At 42.2% G+C, this 24,129-nt stretch overlaps 1 long non-coding RNA gene and 1 pseudogene across 1 annotated transcript in view; one reads left to right on the top strand and one right to left on the bottom strand.

Moving 5' to 3' along the window:
- LOC105468390 (uncharacterized) overlaps positions 1-24,129 on the bottom strand; it is a 57,806-nt gene that overhangs the window by 22,537 nt on the left and 11,140 nt on the right. Inside the window, exons 3-5 of the long non-coding RNA XR_979462.3 lie at positions 21,809-21,954; positions 19,903-20,013; positions 17,460-17,552 (exon numbers count right to left, since the gene is read on the bottom strand). This is a non-coding gene — a long non-coding RNA (uncharacterized lncRNA). The remainder of the gene's footprint in view (positions 1-17,459; positions 17,553-19,902; positions 20,014-21,808; positions 21,955-24,129) is intronic.
- Positions 17,744-18,293, top strand: LOC105468389 (small ribosomal subunit protein uS17m pseudogene; annotated as a pseudogene).

Below are 24,129 nucleotides of genomic sequence, written 5' to 3'. Positions count from 1 at the left end.
AAGATTGTTATAGCAACATCCATACTAATTAACATGTCTTAAGAAAGGCCATGCATGTTTATCATCTAATTAGAATCATACAATCAAAAGAATAAAGAGTACTTCCTTGGGGGATATAAAATAAATAAATAACTACAATATTTTCATTAAAGTTGGCAATGTTCCTTTGAACCTATTTGAGTGCTAGAAATTGATGTATAAATTAAATGGTTTTATAGTTTAGATTTGATATCTAGAAGAGATTTACACCATTAGTGCAAATTATTTTAAAATGTATTGCGTGTTTGAAAAATGCTATGACGCTTACGATGCTATGTGAAGAAAATGAGCTACAACTCATTTAAAATCATGAATAAAAGGGTGTTTTAGAGACTGATGTCCGTATTCCTATGAGACCTGAAAACTTCTCCAAAGTTCAGAGGGTTTGACCAAAAAATGCACCAATTTTCTAAATATGGGGTTTGCCAAATTGTAACCCACAGGCCAAATCCATCCCATCACTGGTTTTTTGTACAGCCTATGAGCTAACTATAGATAGATAGATAGATAGATAGATAGATAGATAGATAGATAGATAGATAGTTTTATATATATATATAACAGTTAAAAAATTGAAAGAAGAAAAATATTTTGTGACTCACGAAATTTCCATGAAATTCAAATTTCAGTGTTAATAAATAAAGTTTTCTGGGAACACATCCTGCCTCACTCATTCACTTACATATTGTCTATGGCTGTTTGCATCACTTTCCTATTGCTGTATAACAAATTACCACAATGTTAGTGGCTTAAAACACAAATTTATTATCTTACAGTTTCCACTGGTCAGCAGTCCCGGCAGGACTGGGCTGTTTGTTCAGGGTCTCACCAGGCTGAAATCAAGGCGCTGGCTGGGATGGTAGTCTCATTTGAGGCTCAAGGTCCTCTTTCAAGCTCACCTAGCTGGCAGAATTTAATTCTTTGCAGTTGTAGAACTGAGACTCCCATTCTTATGCTGGCCACCAGCCAAGGGCTACCTTCAGCTCCTAGAGGCTGGTTAGATACCTTGCCACATGGCCCCCTCCATCTTCAAAGTAAGCAATAGAGAGTCTCCCTCACATTAAACCTCTTTAACATTTTGAATCTCTCTTACTAGGAAGAGCCCTATCCCTTTTAAAGGCCCACCTGATTAGGTGAAACCTACCATGCATAATCTCCCTATTTTAAGGTCAACTGATTTGGGACATTAAGTACGTCTCCAAAATCCCTTCACAGCAGCACCTAGGTTAGTGTTTGATTAAATAACTGAGATAAAGTTTTTATGCATCAGGGGCCAGGAATCTCAGGAGCCATCTTAGAATTCTGCCTACCACACTGTTGCCATGCTATGATGGGAAACTTCAGTAGTTGCAACAGAGACCACATGGCCAGCAAAGCTTAATATTTGGCCCAGAGACCATACGGCCCCATATTACTTACTAATTGGCCCAAACAGAAAAAGTTTGCTGATCCCTGCCCCAAATTAAGCTGAGTTTCAAACTTGAAAACTGCATGATCTCTGTCCAGCAAATAACCCTAAATCTGGGACAATGTAAACAGAAGGAAGAGGCCATGAGAGTGAGACAATAGTAGCATTACCAAACTGTTTCACCTTTTCAACTCACATATATACACAAATACAAATACCGATGGTACCGAACTGGTGGTACTTTTTCTTTTCTCTTTCCTTTTTTTCTTTTTTTTTTTGGAGATGGAATCTTGCTCTGTCAACCCAGGCTGGAGTGCAGTGGTGCAATCTCAGCTCACCACAACCTCCACCCACTGGGTTCAAGAGATTCTCCTACCTCAGCCTCCCGAGTAGCTGGGACTGCAGGTGTGCACCACCACGCCCGGCTAATTTTTGTATTTTTAGTAGAGACGGGGTTTCACCATGTTAGCCAGGCTGGTCTCGAACTCCTGACCTCAGGCAACCCACCTGCCTCGGCCTCCCAAAGTGCTCGGATTACAGGCGTGAGCCACTGCGCCTGGCCGATACTCTTTCAAATGAGTCTTTTCAAGCACACACTAGGGGACTAACAAAATGATAACTCACGTCATAATATTATCACTGCCCATCTTTGTCAAATCTTAACGTGTTTGCTTCTTTTTAAAAACTGGCCAGGCTCGGTGGCTCATGCCTGTAATCCTAGCACTCTGGGAGGCCAAGGTGGGTGGATTACATGAGTCCAGGAGTTTGAGACCAGCCTGGCCAACATGGTGAAATCCTGTCTACTAAAAATACAAAAAAATTAACTGGGTGTGGTGGTGCATGCCTGTAATTCCAGCTACTCAGGAGGCTGAGGTGGGAGAATCACTTACGCCTAGGAGGTCATGGCTGCAGTGAGCGGAGATGGCGCCACTGCACTCCAGCCTGGGTGACAGAGTGAGACTTTGTCTCAAATAAATAAATAAAGTAATAAAAGCTATAACACAGGCCGGGCGCGGTGGCTCAAGCCTGTAATCCCAGCACTTTGGGAGGCCGAGACGGGTGGATCACGAGGTCAGGAGATCGAGACCATCCTGGCTAACACGGTGAAACCCCGTCTCTACTAAAAAGACAAAAAACTAGCCAGGCGAGGTGGCGGGCGCCTGTAGTCCCAGCTACTTGGGAGGCTGAGGCAGGAGAATGGCGAAAACCCGGGAGGCGGAGCTTGCAGTGAGCTGAGATCCGGCCACTGCACTCCAGCCTGGGCGACAGAGCGAGACTCCGTCTCAAAAAAAAAAAAAAGCCGTAACACTGTAGCCTCCTCTGATCTCATGCCACTCCCTCCACCTTCAGAGGTAAACACTGTGCCTTCCACCTATTCATCTATCCACAGAAAACATATTCCAATTTGTCATCTTTTGAACTTTACAGAAATCAAACTATATAGCATGTATTCTGCAATTTCCTTCTCTTGCTTAGTGTGTTTATGAAATTTATTCCCATCAATGTGTATAGCTAAAATTTGTTCATTTTTACTGACAATAGTATCCCATTGTATAAGTATACCGTGGTTTATTTTTCTATTCAACTGGTGGTGTATATTTGGGTTACATGCAGTCATTTACTATTACAAACAACGCTGCTATGAACATTCTTGTGTAGTCTCCTGACTCAGATATGAAAAAATATCTCTGGCTGGGTGCGGCGGCTCACGCTTGTAATCCCAACACTTTGGGAGGCCGAGGCGGGCAGATCACGTGAGATCAGGAGTTCCAGACCAGCCTCGCCAACATGGTGAATGAAACCTATCTCTACTAAAAATACAAAAAATTAGCCAGGCATGATGGTGCATGCCTGTAATCCCAGCTACTCGGGAGGCTGAGGCAGGAGAATCGCTTGAATCCAGGAGGTGGAGGTTGCAGTGAGCCGAGATCGTGCCACTGCACTTCAGTGTGGGCGACAGACAGAGACTCCGTCTCAGAAAAAAAAAAAAAAAAAAGAAAGAGAAAAAAAAAGAAAAAGTATCTCTAGCATATTACCTGAGAGTAGAATTTCTGGGAAATTAGGGTATGCATATGTTTATCTTTATTAGATATTATCAAATTCTTGGCCGGGAGCAGTTGTTCATGCCTGTAAACCCAGTACTTTGGGAGGCTGAGGCAGGCAGATCACAAGGTCAGGAGATCGAGACCATCCTGGCCAACATGGTGAAACCCCATCTCTACTAAAAATACAAAAAAAAAAAAAAAATAGCCGGGCGTGGTGTGGCACGCGCCTCGAGTCCCAGCTACTCAGGAGGCTGAGGCAGGAGAATTGCTTGAACCCAGGAGGCGGAGGCTGCAGTGAGCCAAGATTGCGCCACTGCACTCCAGCCTGGGCGACAGAGTGACAGAGTGAGACTCTGTCTCAAAAAAAAAAAAAAAAAAAAATTATTCTCCAAAATGTCTGTGCCAATTTATACTCCAACTAACAGTAAACAGTTCCTTTCCCCAAGCCCTTACCAATAATTAATATCATCAAACTTTTAATTTTTGCCAGTCTCTGGGTATGATGTGGTGGTTTCATTATTGTTTAATTTTGTATTTTCCTGATTACAAATTATATAAAATAGCTTTCCGTATTTTTACTGTATCTTCAGATTTCTTCTTCTGTGACCTGCCTGTTCATAGCCCTTGACAATTTTCCTATCGGGCCATTTGTTGGTTTTTAACTAATCTGTAGTCTCTACATATTCTAATACTAACCCTTTATCACTTATATTCATTTATTCATTCATTCAACAAGTATTTATTAAGTATATACTATATGCCACACATTATTTGAGGACGGAAGGATGTGGCAGTCAGCAAGGCAAAGTCCTTGGTCTCAAGGAGTTTGAATTCTAGTGGGGAGACAGGCAACAAAGAGCAAATAGATATAGAATATCAGGTAGTAATAAGTGCTATGAAGATAAAGTAAACGGAGAAGATGAAGTGACAATGGTTTTATTTTCAATACGGTGGTCAAAGAAGGCCCCTTTGAGGAGGTGACATTTGGACAGACACATTAATTAATTGAAGAAGAGAGCCAGACGTATATTTGAATGAAGAGTATTCTTCCAGGCAGAGAAAAATCAATGGCCAAGGGTCTGAGATAAAAGCAAGCACGTTGCAATTATCTTTTCCTAGACTGAAGCTTGTTTTTTCATTTTGTTTATGACTTGTCTTCTTGTATGCAAGTTTTAAATTTTTAATGTAGTATAATTTATCCAGATTTTACTTTATTTATGGCTTATCTAGCTGTATTTTGTTTATGAAAGCCTTCCTTACTACACAGTCATAAACATATTTGCCCTGGCCAGGCACGGTGGCTCACGCTTGTAATCCTAACACTTTGGGAGGCCTAGGCGGGTGGATCATCTGAGGTCAGGAGTTCGAGACCAGCCTTGCCAACATGGCGAAACCCCGTCTCTACTAAAAATACAAAAATTAGCCAGGCGTGGTGGTGGGTGCCTAGAATCCCAGCTACCTGGGAGGCTAAGGCAGGAGAATCGCTTGAACCCGGGGGGCAGAGGTTGCAGTGAGCTGAAATCGTGCCACTTCACTCCAGCCTAGGCGAAAGAGCCAAACTCCGTCTCAAAAAAGAAGATATTTGCCCATGCTGTCTTCTAAAAGTTTGTAACTACTTGTCACATTTAGGTCATAAAATCACTTTGGGCAGGGCGCGGTGGCTCACGCCTGTAATCCCAGCACTTTGGGAGGCTGAGGCGGGCAGATCACAAGGTCAAGAGATCGAGACCATCCTGACTAACACAGTGAAACCTCGTCTCTACTAAAAATAAAAAAAATTAGCTGAGTGTGGTGGTACATGCCGTGCCTGTACTCCCAGCAACTTGGGAAGCTGAGGCAGGAGAATCCCTTGAACCCGGGAGGCAGAGGTTGCAGTGAGCCAGGATCACGCCACTGCACTCCAGCCTGGGTGACAGAGTGAGACTCCATCTCAAAAAAATAATAAAATAAAATAAAACCACTTTGAGTTTCTTTCTGTATACAATGTCTGGGTGAAATTTTATTTTTTTCAAAATAATAACCAATGGTTCCAGCAACATTTATTAAATAATTCATTTCCACACTGATCCTGTATTAAGATTTTCTTTACATGTGGTTTCTGGGCTCTCTGTATTCTGTCCCACTGGTCTGTTTTTCTCTGTACTGTCTTAATTACTATAGCTTATAAGAAGTGCTGCCGTCAGGTAGGGTATATTGTACTGCTTTAATATTGTCTTGGTTATTCTTGGTTCTATTTAGAATTTTAATTGGAATTGCATTCAATCTCTAAATGAATTTAGGGAGACTTTGCATCATTACATTATTAAGTCTTCCTATACATAAACGTATTTTATCTATTAACTTAGATTTTCTTTACTGTTACTCAATAAAGATTTATACTTCTTTGCATATAAGTCTTGTACATATTTTGTTAGATTTATTCCTGGGAGTCTTTTAGTTTTTGTTTCTACTGTAAGCTCTAATTGGTATACTATTTTATATATATATATATATATATATATATATATATATATATATATATAGCTTTTATAAAACCTTGCTTCAATATTTTACATGTACTTTTGTATTTTCTATATGGACAGTCATGTCATCTACAAATAATAAGCTTTGTTTCTCCTTTTTTGATCCTTACTTTTTATTTTTCCTTTTCTTACTACACCAATTGGGACCTACAGTACAAGGTTGAATAGAAGTGCTAGTTTTGCTCCTTTGTATTATTATGGTGAAGTAAATTAATAGTTTTCTTAAGTTAGATCACTCTTTTATTGCTGAGATAAACCCACCTTGGTCATAGGTATTTTCAATGCATTATTCATTCTGATTGCTAGTATTTTGTTTTAGATTTTGACATGTATGTTCATAAGTGAAGTTAGCATATAATTTTCCTTTCTCATAATATCTTTGCCTGGTTTAGCATAGAGGTTATGCTAGCCTTATAAAATGAGTTGGGGGAGATTTAATGCAACAGTTTATATAGTATTGAGATTATCTGTACCTTGCATATCTGATAGAACTCACCTATACAACCAACTACCTAGCGGGTAGGTGGTGGTTGTTTGTTGGTTGATAGATTTTAACCACTGCTTCAATTTAGTTCACAAATGTAAGTCTGTTCAGTTTTCTCCATTTTATCTTGAGTCAATTTTGGTAAATTTTAGCCTTATATAAAATTATCCATTTCATTTAAGTTTTCAAATTTAATGGCATAAAGATGTTCACAAAGTTATCTTACTTTTGTTTCAATATCCTGTCTACTGTTATTTACTTTACATCCATTTTGGTTTGGTTTTTTTTTTTTAGATGGTTTTTTTTTTTTTTTAAGATGTTACCCAAGCTGCAGGGCAGTGGCACGATCTCAGCTCACTGCAACATCCACCTCCCAGTTCAAGCGATTCTCCTGCCTCAGGCTACTGAGCAGCTGGGACTACAGGCATGCGCCACCATGCCCAGCTAATTTTTGTATTTTTAGTAGAGATAGGGTTCGCTATGTTGACCAGGCTGGTCTCGAACTTATGACCTCAGGTGATTCACTCGCCTTGGCCTCCCAAAGTGCTGGGATTATAGGTGTGAGCCACCGCGCCCGGCCCCATTTTCTTTTTTTACTCATTGATGGCCCTGAATTTATTGATAAGTAGGTGATTTTTTTTATCGCTTATCTCATGATTTATTCAGATCTTTAATGTCTTTCAATGAAGCTTTACAAGTTTATTCATAAATACTTTATTTTTTGTTGCTCTTGAAAATGGCCTTTTTAAAAAAAGACTTTATTTTTGTGTATAGTAACCCTATTTATTCTATTTTAAAAACTTTTATTTTAAGTTCAAGTGTACATGTGTAGGCTTGTTACATAGGTAAATGTGTGTCATGAGGGTTTGCCGTACAGATTATTTCATCACCAGGTGTTAAGCCTAGTACCCATTAGTTACTTTTCTTGATCCCCTCCCTCCTCCCACCCTCCACCCTCTGAAAGGCCCCAGTGTGTGAAAGGCCCCTCTATGTGTCCATATGTTCTCATTTTAGTTCCCACTTATAAGTGAGGACATGAAGTATTTGGTTTTCTGTTCCTGCGTTAGTTTGCTAAGGATACTGGCCTCCAGCTCCAACCATGTCCCTGCAAAGGACATGCTCTTGTTACTTTTTATAGCTGCATAGTATTCCATAGTGTATATGTACCACATTTTCTTTACTCAGTCTATCACTGATGGGTATTTAGGTTGACTCCATGTCTTTGCTATTGTGAATAGTGCTGCAATGAACATACATGTGCACGTGTCTTTATAACAGAATGATTTATATTCCTTTGGGTATATTCCCAGTAATGGGATTGCTGGGTTGAATGGTAGTTCTACTTTTAGCTCTTTCAGGAATCACCATACTGCTTTCCACAATGGGTGAACTAATTTACACTCCCACCAATAGTGTACAAGTGTTCCCTTTTCTCTGCAACCTTGCCAGCATCTGCTTTTTTTTTTTTTTCCCTTTTTATCATAGCCATACAGACTGGTGTGAGATGGTATCTCATTGTGGTTTTGGTTTGCATTTCTCTAATGATCAGTGATATTGAGCTTTTCCTCATATGCTTGTTGGCCATAGTACGTCTTCTTCTGAAAAATGTCTGTTCATGTCCTTTACCCACTTTTCAATGGGGTCGTTTAGTTTTTTCTTGTAAATTTGTTTAAGTTTCTTATAGATTCTGGATATTAGACCTTCATCAGATGCATAGTTTGCAAAAATGTTCTCACATTCTGTAGGTTGTCTGTTTACTCTGTTGATAGTTTCTTTTGCTGTGCAGAAATGCTTTCATTTAATTAGATCCCCTTTGTCAATGTTTGCTTGTGTTGCAATCGCTTTTGGTGTCTTTGTCATGAAATCTTTCCCTGTGCCTATGTCCTGAGTGGTATTGCCTAGGTTGTCTTCCAGGGATTTTATAGTTTTGGGTTTTACATTTAAGTCTTTGATTCATCTTGAGTTAATTTTTGTATGATATGGTATAAGGAAGCGGTTTAGTTTCAGTCTTCTGCATATTGCTAGCCAGTTATTCCAGTACTATTTATTGAATAGGGAGTCCTTTCCTCATTGCTTGTTTTTGTCAGGTTTGTCAAAGATCAGATGGCTGGAGGTATGCAGTTTTACTTCTGGGTTCTCTATTCTGTTCTGTTACAGGTGGAGGGTGTCCAGGTTCTTGGCATTTTGAACAAAGAATTGGACAAAACGCGCAAATAAAGCAAGAAAGGAATGAAGCAAGGAAAGCAGAGATTTACTGAAAATGAAAGTACACTCCACAGTGTGGGAGTGGGCGGAGCAGTGGCTCAAGGGCCCTGGATACAGAATCTTCTTGGGGGAGGGAGAGCATCAGGATAAACAGCTAATGCATGTGGGGCTTAACATCTAGCTAATAGGTTGATCTGTGCAGCAAACCACTATGGCACACATTTATCTATGTAACAAACCTGTACGTCCTGCACATGTATCCCAGAACTTAAAATATTTTTTAATTTTTTTTTTTTTTTGAGACGGAGTCTTGCTCTGTCACCCAGGCTGGAGTGCAGTGGTACGATCTCAGCTCACTGCAACCTCCGCCTCCCAGGTTCAAGCGATTCTTCTGCCTCAGCCTCCCAAGTAGCTGGGACTACAGACGCGTGCCACCTAATTTTTGTATTTTTAGTAGAGATAGGGTTTCACCATATTGGTCAGGCTGGTCTCAAACTCCCGATCTCAGGTGATCCACCCACCTCAGCCTCCTAAAGTGCTGGGGTTACAGGTGTGAGCCACCGTGCCTGACCATAAATTTTCTTTTTTAATGGAATGCTGGGACAGAGACCGAGACACGGGGAGAAAGCCATATGAAAAAAGATGAAGGCAGAGATTGAAGAAATGCATCTACAAGCCAAGAAATGCCAAAGATTGGCTGCAAACCCCCAGAAGCAATGAAAGAGGCATGGAAAAGATTCTCTTTCACAGTCTTCATAAGAAACCAACCTTGCTGACACCTTGTTTTCAGACTTCTATTACCTAGATCTGTGAGACAATACATTTCTACATTGTTTGTGCCACCATGTTTTAACAGCCTTAGGTAACGAATGCAGCATTAGTTAATGAAGCACTGACATTGTCCAGCATAATACTGGACTAGATGTCCTTAAGGGCACTTCTTTACTTCTCTAATACACAATTTTTTAAATGGTTCAATTCAATGACAGAAGACAATAAACTGTTGGAAATATGCTTAATTCATTTATTCATTCAATAAATATTCTTTGAGGCCAGGTGCAGTGGCTCACGCCCATAATCCCAGCACTTTGGGAGGCTGAGGTGGGTAGATCACGAGGTCAGGAGATCAAGACCATCCTGGCTAACATGGTGAAACCCCATCTCTACTAAAAATACAAAAAAAAAAAAAAATTAGCCAGGCATGGCAGTGGGCACCTGCAGTCCCAGCTACCTGGGAGGCTGAGGCAGGAGAATGGCGTGAACCCAGGAGGCAGAGCTTGCAGTGAGCCGAGATTGCACCACTGCACTCCAGCCTGGGCGACAGAGCAAGACTCCGTCTTAAAAATAAAATAAATAAATAAATAAATATTCTTTGAAAACACTACATGGCACACTTACATGCTAATGAAGGAGACAGACATAAAAAAAGATAAATACATAGCCACAAACTTGTTAAGTAATATTAAGAAAATACAAGGTTTGGCTGGGCATGGTGGCTTACACCTGTAATCCCAGCACTTTGGGAGGCCGAAGCGGGTGGATCACCTGAGGTCAGGAGTTCAAGACCAGGCTGGCCAACATGGTAAAACCTTGTCTCTACTAAAAATACAAAAATTAGCCAGGCGCGGTGGTGCATGCCTGTGGTCCCAGCTACTCTGGAGGCTGAGGCAGAAGAATCACTTGAACTTGGGAGGCGGAGGTTGCAGTATGCTGAGAAAGCGCCATTGCACTCCAGCCTAGGTGACAAGAGTGAAACTCTGTCTCAAAAAAAGAAAGAAAGAAAAGAAAAGAAAATACAGGGTGGCTAGGAGAGAGTATTCACAGACATCCTCTCTGGAGAGACAATATTTATACTGCAAAGTTGAAGGAAGAGAAGGATCTCTATGTGAAGACAGGGAAGCTCATTTCAGGCAGAGGAAACTACACTTGAAAGGGTCTTGACATAGAAATATGTTGGCATGGGTGAAGAACAGAAGGGCTCTTAGAACTTGATATGCATGGGATATAAGAGAGAGGAAAAAAGTCAAAGATGACTAGGAAACTGAGTGAATAGTGGGAGCTATTGACTGAGGTGTGGAAGAATCTAGGAAGAATGAAATGGGTCAGGGTAGGAAGCAAAAGCTCAGTTTTAGACATGTTAGGTTGGGAATCAGTAAATCTTCAAGTGGGAAACTGAATATATAAGCTTAGAGCTCAGGAGGAAGGCATGGGCTGGAGATAGAAATTTGGGATTCATCAGTATAGGTGGTATTTATAGCCCTGGAACTGGAAAGTATTATCAGCAAGGGAGTAAGTGGGGCTAGAGAAGGGAGAAGGGCCAAGGACTGAGTCCTGGGGAATCCTGACTCAGAGATTTGGCTTTGTCAGATCTGCATTGTCATCTGAGACTCTCCCTTCTCAACTATACTACCTTTCCCCTTTCTATTCACAAGTGTCAAGTCTATGTCATGGTCTGAGGCATTTCCTGACCAATCTTGCTTCCTCCCCTTTTGTAATTCACAAGCAAGACACCAATAAACTTCTTACGATGTTAATTCTGTCTCAGTGTCTGCTTCCCAGAGGACCTGAACTGACACAATTGGTACCAGGATTGGTCTGAGAAAGCAGGAGATGATTGGGGTTTTGGCATTGGATCACTTAATGAAATGAAATGAGGACTTCTTCCCAAGTAGTATGTGGACCACGGATAGTCCCTGGTACAAGATGGTGGCCCAACTGCTAAAACTGTTACTGGTAGTAACTTGGGAGAATGTTCTGGTAAAAAGAAAATGCTCTGGCAGGTGCAATGAAGGACAGTGGACTTGGCTGGCTGTCATTAAGGTTCATGGATACCATAAGAAGGGAAAATTAAGTGGCTGAGGGCAGTTAACAATTGAAAACTAAGCATGAAAGCCAGAGGACCTCTTTGGTAGCTCATAAAGATGTTCTTATCTCCTTCAGTGAGAGAGCAGAAAAACCTAGAGATCAAACTCAGGATGACCAAGCTCCAAAGATGACTGAAAACTCATCCAAGGCAGGTCCACGATACCCAAGTCAGCACTCCAGTTAGGCAAACCCAGGATCGTGGCAAACAGCATGGGAACGTCTAAGTGGGTGCTCCCAAAGATTTTGACTCTTCAGACTGCTCTAAACCTTTAGAGCCTGCAGCAGTAACTCATCTCTCCCTATTAAGGGCTGGCATTCACCCCATCCTTTGTGGAAAGACAGCACAAAGGCCTTTCCCTTGTAAGGCACCAAGTTCTGCCTCCACCTTTTCTCCTGGCTATAAGACCAGTAACTAGGGTTAAATCAGGGTGTAAGCCAGCCAGGGATGTGCTGGGCCTGGTAAGAAAGGAAAAGATCTATACCCCAAAGGAGCTGTAAGACCTAGCCAACAGATACTAGGAGTCAAGAGAGGTCCCATGGACTGGATTTAGAGTATTTGAGCAATGGGGCCAGAACATAAGACTAGGTAAGGAATAGTTTATTGATTTGGCAGCACTGTCTAGGAATACAGGATTTAACACTGTGACAAGGACCCTAGGAGTTGGTGGGAACTGGCAGTTAGGGTGGCCCATAGAACCCTGGGGAAAGTGATAACCCACATTGAGTGAGGATGAAATGCCTAAATTGCCAGGGCAGATGGTTATGAAAGGAACTAAGTAGCGCAGGAAGGTGAGCATGCTGGAGTGGTTATATAAACTGAGTCCAGAAGACCAGCCAGAGAATTATGTTGCACAGGAGGGCTCAGGAGATGCACCATTTACCAATGCCATGTGGAATGTCCTGGTGAAAGGGGTGCCAGCATCACCAAGATGTTCCACGGTATTGTTCCTCTGCAAGCCAAGGTGGACTACAGGAGAGGCAATCACAGAGCTGGGCTTGTTAATGGAAGCCAAAGTTATAAGGGCCAAGTGGCTGAAGTCAGAAGGCTACACTTACCATAATGATTAGCAATCCGAGGAGCAGCCAAGGACGCTTGACCCTCGAGGAGTCAAGAGGATTAATAGTGCATATTGTCCCTAGAGGCAAAATAGGTGGACTGCCAACAAGAATATCATTTAATTACATAATTTTTTAAGTGGCAATAGATGAACAGAAGGTTGAGGATCAGCACCCCTATAAAAAGCCATGATCTCCTGCTTAGTTCCTGGATCTGAGTCAGTTATCAGACCTAGGACTCACTGACTGAAGAGGTGGCTAGGTCCCCTGGAAGAAGAACCCTACATCACCATGGCAATTATAAACCATAGTTTGAGTCCTTCTCCTAAAAGGACCTAAGACTTAAATGACTCTACACGAAGGACAGACATTTAGAGACTACTGGAAATTGATGTCTAGAGACCCAAAAAGTCTCTCTAACAAGGGATTCCAGGTAATAAGCAATGAGGTAGAACACAAATTTGGATACAAGTTAGTTTACCAATATAGGAGTACTCTCCTGGTATACACCCAGGGAAGGACCCTGGAAGACAGCACAAACACAATTCTAGGATAGATCCTAGTAGCATGAAAAACATGTTGTCTGACACTAAGTGCAGTAGAAATGCCTATATTGCCCTGGCAGATAGTAAAGAAACGAATGAGAAGGCTTGGGGAGGTGGACATGCTGGAGTGCGTATGTTATGTCGGGCCAGAAGACCCACTGGAGAATTCTCTTGTACAGAAGGACTCAGGGAACATCCAGTTCACCCAGGCCATAAGGAATGTGCTGGAGAGAGGGATGCCAGCATCACCAGTAAATTCAATGTGGCTCTCCTCTGCAGGCCAGAATGGATGGTAAGTGGGGCAATCACAGAGTTGGGCTCATAACTAGCAACGGGGATGATGGGGCCTCTTCCATCCTGGAAGGGCCAGCAATTCATTCTCACAGGATGGACATTCATTCTGAATATGGTTTTGCCTTTCCTGCCCACAGAACCTCATCCAGCACCACCATACAGGGGCTTAAGGAGTACCTGATCCACACCATGGAATCCAACACAGCACAGCATCCAAACAGGGAATTTATTTCATAGCAAAGGAAGTTTGGGAGTGTGCCTGTGACCATAGGATCCCCTAGGCATGTCACATTCCACACCATTCATAAGTAGCTGGCCTGACAGAGCAATGGAATGGCAAGGAGCAGCTGAAGCACCAGCTCAGAAGCAACATGCTGCAAAGATGTGGTAGCATCCTCCAGGATGCAGTGTAAGCACTAAATTAGAGACCTCTATATGGCACCATCTCACCAAGAGGAAAAATACATGGGTGCAGGAACCAAGGGGTGAAAGCAAGAGTACCATCATTCTCAATAACCTACTAGTAGCAAGACATTGTGTTTTCAGTCTCCACAATCTGGGGCTCTACAGTGTAAGAGGTGGGCACACTCTTGCCAGGGTCATAGCAGGAGTCCCATTGAACTATACGCTACAGCTGTCACCAAAGCATTTTGGAGGTTAGAGACATGGTAAGTAAGAATTAGAAATACTCTGTTATAAGGTGCCTGAACTACTCATGAAGCCTTATAGTGTTAGTTGAAGGTTGACTTACATTAGTTAAAAATGTACGTTATAGGCTGAGCATGGTAGCTCATGTCTGTAATCCTGACACTGGGAAGCTGAGGCAGGAGGATCGCTTGAGCTCAGGGGTTTGAGACCAGCCTGGCCAACATAGCGAAAACTTGTCTCTACAAAAAAATACAAAAATTAGCCGGGCACCATGGCACGCATCTGTAGTCCCAGCTACTTGGGGGGCTGAGGTAGGAGGATCACTTGAGTCCAGGAGGTCGAGGCTGCAGTGAGCCAAGATCGAGCCACTGCACTCCAGCCTGGGTGGCAAAGTGAGACCCGGTCTCAAAAATAAATAAATTCATTAAAATGTATATTATAAGCTATAGAGCAACCATTGCAACTGATACATTAGGAGAGGAGATAAAATGGAATCATTTAAAAAGCTCAATTTAAACCAGGAAAGGCAGAAAAAGACGATGGGGAAAAAACAAAGAACAAGAGCAATAAATAGAAAACAGTTATAAAAATGGGCACAAATACACACTTAGAAGAAATAAGACCTGGTTTTCAATAATCAGTACAGTGACTAAAGTTAATGTGAATCAACTGTACATTCCAAAATACCTAGAAGAGGCCAGGTGCGGTGGCTCACGCCAGTAATCCCAGCACTTTGGGAGGCCGAGGCAGGTGGATCACCTGAGGTCAGGAGTTCAAGACCAGCCCAACCAATGTGGTGAAACTCCATCTCTACTAAAAATACAAAAATTAGCCAGGTGTGGTAGCATGCACCTGTAGTCCCAGCTACTCGGGAGGCTGAGACAGGAGAATTGCTTGAACCCGGGAGGCAGAGGTTGCAGTAGGCTGAGATTGCACCACTGCACTCCAGCTTGGATGACAGAGCAAGACTCCATCTCAAAAAGAGATGAAGAAAACCTAGACAACGTCATTCAGGACATAGGCATGGGCAAGGACTTCATGTCTAAAACACCAAAAGCAATGGCAACAAAAGCCAAAATTGGCCGGGCGCGGTGGCTCAAGCCTGTAATCCCAGCACTTTGGGAGGCCGAGACGGGCGGATCACAAGGTCAGGAGATCGAGACCATCCTGGCTAACACGGCGAAACCCCGTCTCTACTAAAAACACAAAAAATTAGCCGGGCGAGGTGGCGGCGCCTGTGGTCCCAGCTACTCGGGAGGCTGAGGCCGGAGAATGGCGGGAACCCGGGAGGCGGAGCTTGCAGTGAGCTGAGATCTGGCCACTGCACTCCAGCCTGGGCGACAGAGCGAGACTCCGTCTCAAAAAAAAAAAAAAAAAAAAAAAGCCAAAATTGACAAATGGGATCTAATTAAACTAAAGAGCTTCTGCACAGCAAAAGAAACTACCATCAGAGTGAACAGGCAACCTACAGAATGGGAGAAAATTTTTGCAATCTACTCATCTGACAAAGGGCTAATATCCAGAACCTACAAAGAACTCAAACAAATTTACAAGAAAAAGCAAACAACCCCATTAAAAAGTGGGCAAAGGATATGAACAGACACTTCTCAAAAGAAGACATTTATGCGGCCAACAGACACATGAAAAAATGCTCATCATCACTCGCCATCAGAGAAATGCAAATCAAAAACACAATGAGATACCATCTCACACCAGTTAGAATGGCGATCATTAAAAAGTCAGGATACAACAGGTGCTGGAGAGGATATGGAGAAATAGGAACATTTTTACACTGTTGGCGGGACTGTAAACTAGTTCAACCATTGTGGAAAACAGTATGGCGATTCCTCAAGGATCTAGAACTAGAAATGCCATTTGACCCAGCCATCCCCTTACTGGTTATATACCCAAAGGATTATAAATCATGCTGTTATAAAGACACATGCACATGTATGTTTACTGTGGCACTATTCACAATAGCAAAGACTTGGAACCAACCCAAATGTCCATCAATGAGTCATGACTGGATTAAGAAAATGTGGCACATATATACCATGGAATACTATGCAGCCATAAAAAAGGATGAGTTCGTGTCCTTTGTAGGGACATGGATGCAGCTGGAAACCATCATTCTCAGCAAACTATCGCAAGAACAGAAAACCAAATACCACATGTTCTCATTCATAGGTGGGAATTGAACAATGAGATCACTTGGACACAGGAAGGGGAGCATCACACACTGGGTCCTATTGTGGGTAGAGGGGAGGGGGTAAGGATAGCATTAGGAGATATACCTAATGTAAATGATGAGTTAAGGAGTGCAGCACACCAACATGGCACATGTATATATATGTAACAAACCTGCACGTTGTGCACATGTACCCTAGAAATTAAAGTATTAAAAAAAAAAAAAAAAAAGGATCTGGAACTAGAAATGCCATTTGACCCAGCCATCCCCTTACTGGGTATATACCCAAAGGATTATAAATCATGCTGCTATAAAGACACATGCACATGTACGTTTATTGCAGCACTATTCACAATAGCAAAGACTTGGAAACAACCCAAATGTCCATCAATGACAGACTGGATTAAGAAAATGTGGCACATATATACCATGGAATACTATGCAGCCATAAAAAAGGATGAGTTCATATCCTTTGTAGGGACATGGATGTAGCTGGAAACCATCATTCTCAGCAAACTATCGCAAGAACAGAAAACCAAACACCGCATGTTCTCACTCATAGGTGGGAACTGAACAATGAGAACACTTGCTCACAGGAAGGGGAACATCACACACTGGGGCCGGTCATGGGATGGGGGTAGGGGGGAGGGATAGCATTAGGAGATATACCTAATGTAAATGACGAGTGAATGGGTGCAGCACACCAACATGGCACATGTATACATATGTAACAAACCTGCACGTTGTGTACATGTACCCTAGAACTTAAAGTATAATAAAAAATAATAATAAAAAAAAAGAAAATAGCTAGAGGAGAATAATTCAACAAAAAGATTTATGTTTAAGGTGATGGATATTCCAATTACCCTGATCCGATTATGTAAATGCATCAAATTATCACATGTATCCCAAAAATATGTACATCTAATATGTATCAATTTAAATAAATATACAAAAGAAAATAGTTATAAAAATGGTAGATATTAGTCTGACTATATCAAAGTCACCTTAAATGTGAATGGTTTAAATGCACCAATTAAAAGACAGAGATTGTCATAGTGGATAAGAAAAAAAGACCCAATTACATACTGTTTATAAGAAACCCAGATTTAATATAAAGACAGAGACATATTAAAAGTCAAAGGTATGGTGGCTCATACCTGTAATCCCAGCTCTTTGAGAGCCTGAGGCGGGAGGATTGCTTGAGCCGAGGAGTTTGAGACCAGCCTGGGCAACACAGTGAGACTCCATCTCTACAAAAAAATTAAAAACGAAGTAAAAAGATAGCCACAGATATACAAAAAGAAAAAAAAAAACACTAACCAAAAGAAAGTTAGGGTAGTTATATTTCTATCAGATAAAGTAGGTTTCAGAACAAGGAATGTCATCAAGAACAAAATGGGGATCATGCTGTGACTGGCACTCCACAGGTCAGGTGGCTGCACAGTAGTAGCGGAGGTGACCATAGCCACAGAATGTCCATGGTTCGTTCATCCGTCCATGCCAAATGGATTGTGGGGAAGGTGACTTGGACAAAAATGCAAATGACTGCTAAAGTGAGAGTGACCAGGCTTGTTCTGGATCCCTATTTATTAAAGCATTATAATAAGAGAAAAACCTACTTTGCTCACAATGCCCTTCAGCAGTGCACAACTGGGGATATTGTGCTTCTCAAGGCTTTACCTGTTCCACGAACAAAGCATGTGAAACATGAACAGGCTGAGATAGTTTTCAACGTTGGAAAAGTCATAGATCCAGTGACAGGAAAACCCTGTGCAGGAACTACCTACCTGGAGAGTCCATTGAGTTCGGAAACCACCCAGCTAAGCAAAAATCTGGAAGAACTCAATATCTCTTCAGCACAGGGAAGGAGGAATGGAAGAAGAAGCCAAAGGGAAAGACTTACATGCTTATTTTATGGAAAAAGAAATTTTTCTAAGTTTCATCACAAACTGTGTCCAATTTCTCTTGGTATTTATAAAATAGTTAAATGAAGTAAAGGGCATATTATGGTTTTTCACAAAGGTTTATGGTCATGCTTCAAATTTTCTTTTCAGTGAACATACTTTCACGTTACCACTAAGTGTGTCTAGCAGTCTGTTGTATTTTGTAAGCTCACTGTTTTAGAAGGTTTTGTTTTTGTTTTTCGAGACAGGGTCTCACTTTGTCACCCAGGCTGGAGTGCAGTGGTGCAATCAATCTTGGCTTACTGCAGCCTCAACCTCCCTGGCTCCAGCAATCTTTCCACCCCAGCCTTCTGAGTAGCTGGGAGCACAGGAGCGTGCCATTACACCTGGCTAATTTTTTGTCAATTTTGTGGAGACAGGGTCTCCCTAAGTTGCCCAGGCTGGTCTTGAACTCCTGGGAGTGAAACGCTCACACTGGCCTCCCAAAGTGCTGGGATTACAGGCCTCAGCCACTGTGCCCAGACGGTTTTCTTTTCTTCATTCAAAGGAATCTTGAATTTATCTTAGAACCTTTATTTTGAGGGAAGAAAGCCTTTGAATATAAACAGATAAGGCCACATTAAGTGAATATTTTGGATGCTATATATTCAAAATAAATATTTTATTTTTCTGACTTCACCAGTTCCAAAGGGAAATCATCAACATGCTTATGGTCAGAGTTTTTTTCAATCAAGCTGTATTAATAAGGATGTTGACGTGTGGAAAATAAAATTTTACAATTCTGAAAAAAAATAAAATAAAATGGGGCATTATGGGGGTCAAGTCTCAAGAAAACTACAATCTTAAAACGTGTATGCACCTAACAACAAAGCATCAAAATAAATGAGACAAAAACTGATAGAACTGCAAGAAGAACTAGATACATCTACTATTATCATTGGAGATTTCAACACCCCTCTGTCAACAATGGATAGATTAAGCAGGCAGAAAATCAGTACAAATATAGAATGGATTGTAGAGAAGGAAGAAAATGAAACCTAGTGGCAGCCCTGAGACCAACTGCAGCAAGATGAGCTGTAGTTCTTCCCACTAACCTCCTCTTCCAAGTCTTCCCTCAGGAAGACCTTCTGAGGTTCACAGGAATTCTGAACAGAAACTCTGAAGTCAATCCAGGCAACACCAAGGGTGGACTGTGGCAAGCATGGAGCTGCATAGCTCAGAGCTCCCATCAAGAAAGACTTTGCCGTGGAACTATGAGGAGTGAAGTTAGCTTACAGCCTCAGGTTGCAGGACCTTCCAAGACTGGCTGCAGTATTCTTGACAAAACCATGCTTTCCCTGGGCAGCCTCCAGTCAATAACTAAGCAAGGTGGCAGTTCTAGGGCCTGGCCACTTCTGCCCAATGTGAGACTCTTTTAAGAGGCAGTCTTTCCTCCAGAACTCCCCACTGGGTTGAGACCAAGACTTTGTCATATCTGCCTTAAAATCTAAGGCAACTCTGCCCAATTCTGTTTCCACCCCTTATCCTTTCACATGTGTCAGATAATGCATCGTAGTTTGAATGCCTTTCCTACCCAATCTTGCTCTCTGCCCTTTTATCTTTCACACGTATTAGCCACAATCAACATCCTGCATTCCTAACTCCTTATTAGCATCTGCTTCCTAGAAGACCCAAATAGACACAATTAGTCACTCACCACTGCCATCCACGTTAGGGCAATTCTTTAGAATGCACTTAATCAAGCATTTCAAGAGTCTCTTCATTATGATCAAAACGTTTTCAGCAAGTTCTTCAGTTTAATTCACAACTAGGAAAATCAGATAATGAAAACCATTTAATACCACAGCCTCACAATCTTCATCAAGGCATGTGTGCTGCCGGACACGGTGGCTCACGCCTGTAATCCCAGCACTTTGGGAGGACGAGGCGGGCAGATCACAAGGTCAGGAGATCGAGACCATCCTGGCTAACAATGGTGAAACCCCGTCTCTACTAAAAATACAAAAAATTAGCCAGGCATGGTGGCACGTGCCTGTAGTCCCAGCTACTCCGGAAGCTGAGGCAGGAGAATGGCGTGAACCCGGGAGGCGGAGGTTGCAGTGAGCGGAGATCGTGCCACTGCACTCCAGCCTGGGCGACAGGGCAAGACTCCGTCTCAAAAAAAAAAAAAAGGTATGTGTGCTGCAGCTACAGTTTTTGTAATCATTGCATTCAGTTTATCTGGCAGGATAGAACACTGATGAAGCTTATCATATAAGCATACATTTGGGCTGCGTAAAGTTAATCCTAATCATGCTTATGATCATTCAGATTAAGGGTTTTTGTTCCAGAAAGACACAAGATTTTTCTTGAAACTCAGTCAAGTGATGAATTTTCCTTAGGGAAGTCAGTGACTTCCTTGAGCAAAAGTAGTTATATATGGTCATTACCCTAAGCTCGTAACAAAGCTGGAAAAAAAAACCTTTAACATAACTGTCAAGCATTAAGTGCTTCTCATAATCTTCATGTGTAGCTCAGGTAGAGGGGGCTTTCTTGTGGTCAACAGTGTGTAGATGTATTAGTTAGTGCTGCCATTTGGATGTTTGTTCCCCCAAAACTCATGTGGAAATTTGATCCCCAGTGTTGGAGATGGGGCCTATTAGGAGATCTTTGGGTAATGGGGCAAATCCCTCATGAATAGATTAATGCCCTAGGGAGGGAAGTGGTGAGTGAGTTCTCACTCTATTACTTCTCATGAGAGCTGGTTGTTATAAAGAGACTGATACCTCCCCCTTCTCTCCCTTGCTTCCTCTCTCTCCATGTGATCTCTGCACACACTGGCTCCCCTTTGCCTTCTGCCATGAGTGGAAGCAGCCTGAGGCTTTTACCAAGAGGCCCAACATTCCAGCCCGTGGAACCATGAGCCAAACAAACCTCTTTTCTTTATTAGCTCAGATATTTCTTTTTCTTTCTTTCCTTTCTTTCTCTCTCTTTTTTTTTTTTTTTTTTTGTTTGTTTGACAGAGTCTCACTCTGTCACCCAGGCTGGAGTGCAGTGGCACAATCTCAACTCACTGCAATCAACCACTGCCTCCCAGACTCAAGCGATTCTTGTGCCTCAGTCTCCCGAGTAGCTGAGACTACAGGTGTGCACTACCATATCAAGCCAATTTTTTGTATTTTTAGTAGAGACGGGGTTTCGCCACGTTGGCCAGGCTGGTCTTTTCGTTTGTTTTTGTTTTTGTTTTTGAGACAGAGTCTGACTCTGTCACCCAGGCTGGAGTGCAGTGGCATGATCTTGGCTCACTGCAACCTCTGCCTCCTGGGCTCAGGTGATTCTTGTGCCTCAGACTCCCAAGTAGCTGGGACTACAGGCACGCACCACCATACCTCGCTAATTTTTTGTATTTTTAGTAAAGACAGGGTTTTACTATGTTGGCCAGGCTGGTCTCCAACTCTTGGCCTCAAGTGATCTGCCCGCCTTGGCCTCCCAAAGTTCTGGGATTACAGGCATGAGCCACTGCGCCCAGCCAGAGATTTCTGTATACCAACACAAACAGAGACAGTCAGGTAGACTAGAATCTGCTGTGGTAACAAAGAAACGCTGAAATTTCATTGGCTTACCCAAAGGTTGATTTTTCACTCACACAAAGTCCCATGAGATGGTTCCTGTATGAGCAACTGTCCAGGGTGGTTTTCCTCTGAGGGGAAACCCAAGGATACAGGTTCCTTGCATTGTTTTTCACCATTTCAGAGTCCTTTGCTTCCTGCTGTACAACAGCAAAGAGATTTATTAATAGCATGAAAAATCATTAAGGGTATTACATGGGTCAGGCCTAGAAGTGGCAGTTATCAATCCTACACATGTTCCCTCGCCAAAACAAAACCACATGGTTCCACTTAGGCAAAAAGAAAGCCTGGAAATGTAAGGGAGCATGTGGATATTGGTGGATAGTCTCTGGCATAATAGACTTTTCTTTTGATATAACAGTTTGAAAACATGAAACAAGCTCTAAAGTTGGATTTACCTAAGCTTTTACTCTTTATAGTTTATCCTGACACATCACCTTCAGTCTAAGTTATTCACATAAAGTCATCAATAAGCTTAAATTCCTTCTCTATCTCAATTAATTACATCACCATCCACCCATTTGCTCAAGTGCAAAACTTAAAAGTTATCCGTGTTTCTGCTACATAGAAACTGGATAAAAGAGCCGGGCACGGTGGCTCACGCCTGTAATCCCATTACTTTGGGAGGCCGAGGTGGGCAGATCATCTGAGGTCAGGAGTTCGAAACTAGTCTGACCAACATGGTAAAACCCTGTCTCTATGAAAAATACAAAAATTAGCTGGGCATGGTGGTGGGCGCCTGTAATCCCAGCTACTCGGGTGACTGAGACAGGAGAATCACTTGAACCCAGGAGGCAGAGGTTGCAGTGAGCCAAGATCCCACCAGTGCACTCCAGCCTGGGCAACAAGAGCAAAACCCCATCTCAAAAAAAAAAAAAAAAGAAAAGAAACTGGATAAAAGAAAGCCAAAAAGCCCTGTGCAGGAGTGATCCCAGAGCAGCTTCTATGGATATTACAATTCTAATTGGAAGGAATATTCCTAAAGTGAAGATGGATTGGTAGAATTACCTGTGAAGATATGCTCACAATGTCAGGTCCATTTAAAAAAAGAAAATAAAATAGAAGACCTATGAAGAGTATTTTAATATTTCCCTTTGCTCTAAGGTTGTGTTTTATACTAACTTCTTATTGCAGTGTGATAGCCCCTTAAGACTTCCCTAAAGCGAAGAGGGTTCCCTGAATATCCTATGTGAGTATTCAGGTCTGCTTAACAGTTATAGTTCTCACTGTCAATTAATAAACAGACATTTTGGTTCATATATATCTGTATCTTATGAGTAGAATCATTCATTCATTCATATATTTAATAAATATTTATTGAGTGCCTAGTAGGCTACAGTTTTAAATGCCAAAAATATGGAAGTATACCAGATGAAACCTCTGCCCTCATAGAGCTTACATCTTAGTAGACTAAAGAGAGACAGATTTTGGCCCAGAGTGGTGGATCATGCCTGTAATCCCAGAACTTTGGGAGGGTGAGGTGGGCAGATGACTTGAGGTCAGGAGTTTGAGACCAGCCTGGACAACATGGCGAAACCCCATTTCTACTAAAAATACAAAAAATTAGCCAGATGTGGTGGCGCATGCCTGTAATCCCAACTACTCAGGAGGCTGAGGCAAGAGAATCACTTGACCCCGGGAGGCAGAGGTTGCAGTGAGCCAAGATCGTGCCACTGCACTCCAGCCTGGGCAACAGAGCAAGACTCCATCTCAAAAAAAAAAAAAAAAGAGAGAGAGAGGTTTTTGAAGAAAAATATACAGTGTGTCAGATGGATAGTGGTAAATTCTATAGAGAACAAGAAAGCAGGGAAGGGGGATAGGATGTACCAAGGTGGGGGTTACAATTTTAAACAGAGTATTCAGGCCTCACTGAGAAGAAGACATTTGAGAAAATCTCTGAAGGAGGTGAAGAAAGTAGCCATTCAGATGGCTATGGAAAAACATTCCAGGCAGAAGAGACACCAACTGCAGAGGCCTGAGGTAGGGAGTGCCTGGCTTGTTTGCGGATCAGCAGAAAGGCCAGTGTGACTGAAGTGGAGTGAATGCAGGGGAGAGTAGTGGTGAGGAGTCAGAGAGATAATGTGGGGACAGTGGGGGGAACGAGGGAAAGATTGTGTAGGGCCTTTCAGAGCAATGTTAGGATTTTGGATTTTACTTTGAGACGTAGAGTCATCGGAGGGTTCCGAACAGTGAAGTGACACCATCTGACTTTCATGCTGAAAGGATCAGTTGGCCGTATGCGGTGGCTCACGCCTGTAATCCCAGCACTTTGGGCCGAAGTGGGAGGATCACGAGGTCAGGAGTGCGAGACCAGC

This window comes from Macaca nemestrina, chromosome X (assembly GCF_043159975.1).
Source record: "Macaca nemestrina isolate mMacNem1 chromosome X, mMacNem.hap1, whole genome shotgun sequence".
Lineage (NCBI taxonomy): Eukaryota > Metazoa > Chordata > Mammalia > Primates > Cercopithecidae > Macaca > Macaca nemestrina.
This window is presented reverse-complemented; position numbering and strand designations above follow the sequence as displayed.